This window comes from Babylonia areolata, chromosome 27, assembly GCF_041734735.1.
Source record: "Babylonia areolata isolate BAREFJ2019XMU chromosome 27, ASM4173473v1, whole genome shotgun sequence".
Lineage (NCBI taxonomy): Eukaryota > Metazoa > Mollusca > Gastropoda > Neogastropoda > Buccinidae > Babylonia > Babylonia areolata.
In genome coordinates this window covers 31501627-31509724 of record NC_134902.1, presented here as the reverse complement: position 1 = coordinate 31509724, position 8098 = coordinate 31501627, and positions in this window count along the sequence as shown.

Genomic DNA, 8098 nt, shown 5'->3' with positions numbered 1-8098 from the left:
CTGAAAGAGAAAACTAGTATTTTGCGGTCTTTCTTTGAGGCCGGAACGACTGACACAACGGGTGTTTGTTTACCTGCTGGCGTTGGTTTGAAGTGTCCGCCCTCTTCCTTCCTTCCTCCCTTCCTTCCTTCCTAGTTTTTGTTCTTCCGCGTGCAGTGTTCAGCCGGACCGCGAAGAGGGGAAACTCCACACAGAACCCTTGGCCACCATGCACTGTTTTCAGATGACAAACACACGGAGGCGAAACCCGCGTGGAGGGGACGGGGAGAAATCGTGGGAAAACGGGGAGGGAGGGAAAGGAATGGAAAAATGTGGGCAGATTCTCAGCTCTTGTTTTTATTTTATTTTATTTTATTTTTTTGAATAGCTGTTCATTGAATTCAAGATCGTTGCTTAAACAATGACTTCCTTGCTTGTCATTGTCAGTGTCAGTGGTCAGGGTGGAGGAATAATTTATTGAGGAAAATGGAATTATCGAGAGCTAACCTATATTATGGTGATTATGTCATAATCATTGTGTGTGAGACTTGTAAAATTCTGTTTTTCACCCTCTCTCTCCCTCGGTCCTCTCTGTCGTGTTTGTTTTGAGCTAGTCAGCCTGTGTGTCAACTCGTCCAGCTCTTTGTTAGTCTTTGTTCTCTGTGTTGTCTCTCCTTTTGCCCGGCCCTTTCCGTCCTTGAGCAGGTGCGGCCATACGCGCGCAATTCTTGAATTGAAGGGGAATGTGCATGCATGATCAGTTGAGAACGTTTGTGTGCAAATTCCATTCCGTGTGATCTGCTGCTATCAATGACAGATTTGAGAAGTGGCGATACGTACTGATGTTTATCAGTCACTGTTATCGTTCGACAGGTGTTGTGGTCAAATGGTTAGAGCGCTCCAGTGGGTTTTCACACGAGTTTCCTGGGTTCGATCTCTAGTCTCAGTGGTGGGTAAAGGGTGGAGAATTTTCCGATCCTCCACCGAGGTCACCATAATTATGTGTGCAGACCTTCTAGTGCCTGAACCCTCTTCGTGTGCATACGCAAGCAGATGATCACATTCGCACGTTAAAGATTATGCAATCCATGTGAGCGTTCGATGGGTTATGGAAACGAACGCACCCAGCATGCACATCCCCGGAAAAAGAGTATGGCTGCCTACATGGCGGGGTGAAGCGGTCATTCCTGTAAAAACCCACTCTCAAACTCGAGCGAACGTGGGAGTTGCAGCCCACGAATGAAAAAAAAAATCAAAAACTGTCAGCTTTCATATACACCGTTCGACACAAGGCTGGGTTGGTCGTCTGGAGACAGGAAGTAGGCCGTGCATGTCCTGTTGAATCAGTCACGTAGAAGTAGAAGTAGTAGTAGTAGTAGTAGTAGTGTAGGGACTGGCATTTGACTGCCTAGTCTTCACGGCCTTTTTTTTTATGTCCCCTTCAATATCGGTCTCCTTTTATTTGTGGGATACACATTTTTCTTTTACTGTAATTCATTCGTCAAAGTCAATAATTTTTTCTTTTAAATTGATGTTCATGTCAAGGAGATTTTTTAACACATTAGTATTTTGAGCAAGTTTAGTTTCAAGAGGAAGTGCATTCCATATTTGTGCAATTCTATTAGCTAATGAAATTTTCCTCAGGTTAAGGTTACAGTACTCTTTACAAATTTTCATCATTGAATTTCAAGTATTCTCATAATCTGACATTCTAAAAATATTATTCACATTGACTTCATTATAGCAATTTAACATTTTGTACGTTTCCATTAAATCTCCTCTTAGCCTTCTACCCTTTAATGAATGCAGATTTAAGTATATAAGTCTGTTGATAGCTCATAGATATGCATTCTTTTAGTATCTTAGTTGCTCTTCTTTGTACCTTTTCTATGGCTATAGATTGTCTCTTGAGGTATGGGTGCCACACAATATTACCATATTCTACTTGTGATCTAACCAGTGCTTTATATAGTTTAAGAAATATATCTTTATCTAAATAGGTAAATGTTCTTTTAATTACTCCTATCATCTGGTTGGCTTTAATTATTATGTATATGTATGTCAAATGATAATTTATAATCGAAGGTTATGCCAAGGCTCTTTCTCACTTTGACATTTCTCAGTGTCCTGTGTGGCGTCTTCTTTTATCATATTTGTTTTCTGGATTTTTCCCCATGCGCATTACTTTACACTTTGATACGTTAAAATATAGATTCCATCTATCAGACCAGTCCTGTAACTTATACAAGTCCTTTTGTAGTGTAGTATTATTTTGTGCATTACCATAAAGTTTAGTATCATCTGCAAATATTGTGCATGTGCTTTCTATTCTTTCAGGGAGGTCATTTGTGTAGATTGTAAAAAGCACAGGGCCAAGTATGCTACCTTGCGGTATACCACTAACAACATTTTCATTAGTTGACTTCTTTTTTCCAATTTTAACTACCTGTGTCCTTTCTGACAAGAAGCTTTTTTGTCCAGTTCAGTATGCTTCCAGTGATACCATATATAAGCTAATTTTAATAAAAGTCTTTGATGTGGTACAGAGTCAAATGCTTTTCTACAGGTTTACCCATATCTGTCATTTTTGTAAGTCTTCAGTTACTTCTAGGAGCTGTGTTGTACTCGATCTTCTCTGTCTAAAACCATGTTGACAGTCTGCATACAGATTGTTTGTTGTCATATGTGATATTATAGCATCCCTGATGAAAGACTCCAAGATTTTACATACAAGTCAAGCTCACTGGTCTATAGTTTCCTGGTTCATGTTCATGTTCATATTTACTATGCAGTGGCCATTGACGAATAAGTAAATATTGTTATAATTATGTATGTGGTAAAATACAATAATGGTAGAGTGTTTTTCATCAATAATAAAGCATAAGCTGTTCAGGATTGGTAGTGATAAACTGGTTGGATTCCGAAAAGGCAGAAGTATCGTCAAACAGATCTTCAACCTGCGTTCCGTTTAGAAATACACCTCCATCACAAGAGGGATTTCTACAACGACTTTTTGCAGAGTTAAGAGTTAAGGGAGAACGAAAAGATTACAGAGAGAGAGAGAGAGAGAGAGAGAGAGAGAGAGAGAGATCAATGTACAGTCGTACCACCTTCCGGCATGACATAACCCATGTTGAGGCCTATTTTGCCACCTTAGCCAATGCTGTCATCAGTGACAATATGTTTTGATACACCGGCACCTTCCCATTGTGTTAGTTATCACTGCCCATTTCGTCTTAGACGACATGCTTGGTTAACGTGATTAGAAGCGATTGTGAAATTGAAAAGACATGTGTACATTTTAAAGATTCTTTTCTTTTCTCTTCTATGTTTTTTTTTAAAGGGGCGGAGCATTTATATGCCAGGTCCATTGAGGTTATTGCACCATTGAGTCACTGAACCATCCTATGTAAAGGTCTGGGTTATTCACAGTCATGGTCACTCAATCAATGTCGTCATAGGGCAGCCAAGGTCAAACTCACTTAATGCCATATAAAGCCACGAACATTGACAGCAAAGTCACTACACCAATGTTACCTAAGGTGAAGGTCATCTAGGGTTGGGGTTATGCAAATTGTGAGGTCGTCCTAGTTGATCAGTTTAAGATCAAGGTCTTAAGTTTACCCATTTCTTATAACTTTCAATCAGATAAGTATCCATATAAGTATCCATATCAATCAATCAATCAGTTGGGAAGCTTTTTGTCTTGATGACGTTGACCACAAACATTAAAACACATCTTAATGCTCAAGGCTCTGTTGACCTTGAAGCTGTAACTAGTCTTAAATGAGCTTGAATGACCTTCAGTGACTCTGACCTCGATGACACAGATATCTGGGACTTGACCTTGTCCATCTTGCTGTCATTCTGACGGTGCTGTATAGAAAATGAGACACCAGTCCTCTTGTCCCTCCAATTCAACTGGGAATTTGGTCACCATCGCTGGTGTACAAAAGTGCCCAACTGTGTTAAAGTGAAACTTACGAAGAGTGAAAAATTGTATACGTCTGGAATGAAACAGAACTGGAGATAACAAGCTTTTGAGGTGACCCTCTCTCTCCCCCTCTCTCTCTCACACACACACACAGACACACACACACATCTTGAATTCAACATTTGAAATCATTGTTATCACAGTTTGGTTGAAGAACACATGCCCTTAGTTATCAGAAGTTCTGGGATACGGTTTGGAAAAAGTACATGCAATCAGGCACAAAAAGTCTATCTGCATGGAAAAAAACCTGACAAGAATATTTTAATTTACTGGTATAACTTAACACAAACATATATTTCAATAAGAAATGTGAAATTAACAGCAGTGTGTCAAATAATAATGGTATTCACTGAATCAACATACACCGGCAATATAAAGAAAAGGGAATCAACTTACAGTGACAGAGTATTCTCCCTGTGATTTCTTTGTTCAGTTCACATTAAACAGTGTTTGGTCCTGTTGATTTTACTGTTAAAAATTTATGCACTTTATTATGTAAGTTTATAAAACCAAGAAACTTTTTAAAAATCACCGATGAAAATGATATGTTTATTTAAAAAGCAAACAAACTGAAAACATATTGACTAAAATACACTGACTACTGAATAACTCAACAGAAGCAGTGGAAGCAAATAAAAGCAATGACAATATGGAAATGCAAAGGTACAATAAAGAACATAGCTGTACTTGAACAAAACTATATTTTATACATTACAAACAGATCACTGCAGATTATGTACATACACAAAATACATGGAATATAACAAAAATTAAATAAAATAAAAAATCACTCTCCGATACAATTTGATGTGAATATATATTTCAAAAGGAAAGTAAATATTTTAAAAATGAAAGAGAGAAAAAAAAATGTGGTTTTGAAAATAGTAGCACCTATCCAAATTCAGCCAAATTTTAATAATTACAGCAAAATATTACACTGCAGATAGTGACCACAGAACAGCATACAGTTGGTGTTGATTATAAAAATAAAAAACATAAGCACCACACTTTTTTCTGTTCCTCATGTATGTGATATACTTAGCAAAAAAAGAAGAAAAAAAACGAGAGACACATGGATGTACTTAATTGTGTGTTAGTGCATGTTCATGTGTTAGTGCGTGTTTGTGTGTTTGTGTGTGTGTGTGTGTGTGTGTTTGTTTGTTTGTGGTGTGTGTATTTGTGTGTGTGTGTGTGTGTGTGTGTAACTAACACAGAAATACATTTTCTTAGATTTAAAGCCAATATTCAAGAGAGGAAAAAAGACAACAAACAAATGAACAAACAAATAACAAATGGCGATTGTTTCAGGAGGAAAAAAAACCCCACAAATCAAAACAACAACAAAAAACTGGCTACCAATTTTTCGCATGTCAGCAGTTTCATCTTTTGCATGTATCTCTTAGTAAGATATTATCACAGAATGTATAATACATCTTTCTAAGTAATAAATGTGAAACATGAAGAGCACTGCATGGCAAGACAAATTTTTATAATAATATAAATATGAATAAATATATATATATATATATATATATATTATCTGTAGGATTGTCAGTTATTCATTTGTTGATGAATAAACTTTCCACAAATTTTGAACAACACTCATTAACACACATGCTCTCTCTCTCTCTCTCTCTCTCTCTCTCTCTCTCTTTCTCTCTCTCTCTTTTCTCTGTCAGCCCTGACTTCTCAACTGTTTGTGCATTTGAAAAATAACAAAATGTCAACATTCATACTTACAATCATTTCTTGAAGCCAGTAAATTTGGAAATGGTCCCACAAAACCTAAAGGTCTCTCAAAGAAAGGTAAAGGAACAGAAGAAGCATTGTGACAGAAAGATGACATGCAAACTAGTTTTGTAAACATACCTGGAAGAAGACGTCTACATAAGCAGGATACCTGGAAGATGTCTACATAAGCAGCTAGTCAACCAATTCAACAAATGAACAGACAGAAGAATCTGCAAATATGCAGAAAAACAGACATATCTCAACTGAAACAATACCGTTTACTGCTACTGCTGACTCTCAGTAACATCATTCTTTCGTTGTTACCAAGTGTTTGGATATCTCATAAGAAGAATTTAAAAATGGCAGGGTTCAAGAGAAATAATGTTGATATAAGCATAACTAACAGTTTTCATTTTGTATTTGTATTTGTATTTCTTTTTATCACAACAGATTTCTCTGTGTGAAATTCGGGCTGCTCTCCCCAGGGCGAGCGTGTTGCTACACTACAGCACCACCCATTTAAAAAAAAATTTTCCTTCGTGCAGTTTGATTTGTTTTTCCTATCGAAGTGGATTCTTCTACAGAATTTTGCCAGGAACAACCCTTTTGTTGCCGTGGGTTCTTTTACGTGCGCTAAGTGCATGCTGCACACAGGACCTCGGTTTATCATCTCATCTGAATGACTAGCATCCAGACCACCACTCAAGGTCTAGTGGAGGGGGAGAAAATATCGGCGGCCGAGCCATGATTCGAACCAGCGCGCTCAGATTCTCTCGCTTCCTAGGCAGTCGCGTTACCTCTAGGCCATCACTCCACTTTCTTTCCACACATGTATGAATGTGTACACTCCCTAGAATACAGAGCCCTGCTCTGCATCTTGCTGAAAACAGTCATGGACAGAATGATACACGACAAACAACAACAATGAACAGGAAAACGATTCTTTAACTCTCTCCATACGAACGGCGAAAGAGACGACGTTAACAACGTTTCAGCCCAATCACCATCATCAAAATATTGCAAGCGGAAGGCTCTTATACTGAAGAGGTGAATGTTGACAAAGAATACCACAATTCTGATGACGGAAGCTAAAGGTTGGGTCATTCAGACACCCACTGGACATCCGAGGGGTCTGTGTAGAGGAGAAGAGAGGACTGGCCGTACTGAGTGAGTTAAAAATGATATAACCAAGAAAAAAGAAAACCACAAACCTTTTCTCACAACAAAAACCAACATATGTTTTTAAACCATTTTTTCTCCGCAGCATGGTTCTTTTCCACCAGAAAGTCAAAGTGCAGTTTCATGTTGCTGTTTTTTAGTTTTCAGTTTCACTTAACAACTTGTTTCTTAAAAAAAAAACAAAAAAAACAAAAGATTTCTTAACTCACTCAGCACAGCCAGTCCTCTCTTCTCCTCTACACAGACCCCTTGGATGTCCAGTGGGTGTCTGAATGACCCAACCTTTAGCTTCCATCGTCAGAACTGTGGTATTCTTTGTCAACATTCACCTCTTCAGTATAAGAGCGTTCCGCTTGTAATATTTTGATGGTGGTAATTGGGGAGAAACGCTGTTAACGTCGTCTCTTTCGCCGTTCGTATGGAGAGAGTTAAAAAAAACACAAAAAAACCCAAAAGATTTCTTAAACATTTCCACCACACATCAAACACATCCGAAGAAAACTTATTGAGAAAAAAAGTTAATGAGAAGAAATCAAGGCATCACATAACAAATGAAAAAAAAAAAAAAAAAAAAAATCTTTTCATACCCAGAAACTTGTTCCCGCACTTCACAACCAGTTAATGTACAGGCAACTTCATTTTGGCTCTACCATTTGTATTCTTTATGACTACAGTTTGCTCTGTAGTACAGTAACAAGATTTAAACTAAACAAAACAACAGCAGTGAAGTGAAAATCAGAGAGCACCTCCACTCACATCATCACCTCCCCCCCCCCCCCACATTGCCCCTGTCAACATACTGCCCTCTCACAGAAAGACAGAGAGAGAGACAGAGAGAGAGACAGAGAGAGAATAACAAACGAGAGAAGAAAACAAGAGATGCATTAGTGTGTGTGTGTGTGTGTGTGTGTGTGTGTGTGAAATAGAATAACAGAAAAACACACACAGAATCAATACACTGTAAGACTATATCCAATACAAACCCAAAAAACTTATTTTAAAAAGAGATATAAATGAACAAGATGAAAATAAAAGAAAAAAAACCCCATTCAAAATTATATGCCCCCCCCCCCCCCCCCCCCCCCACCCCCCCCACTCAATCCAACATCTTCCACAACCAAAGCTAGAATCACCGCCAAAACAGACACCCCCACCCACCACAAAAATAGCCCACAACGTTCATGTGTGTCATAGGCAGGCAGACAGGAGACACAG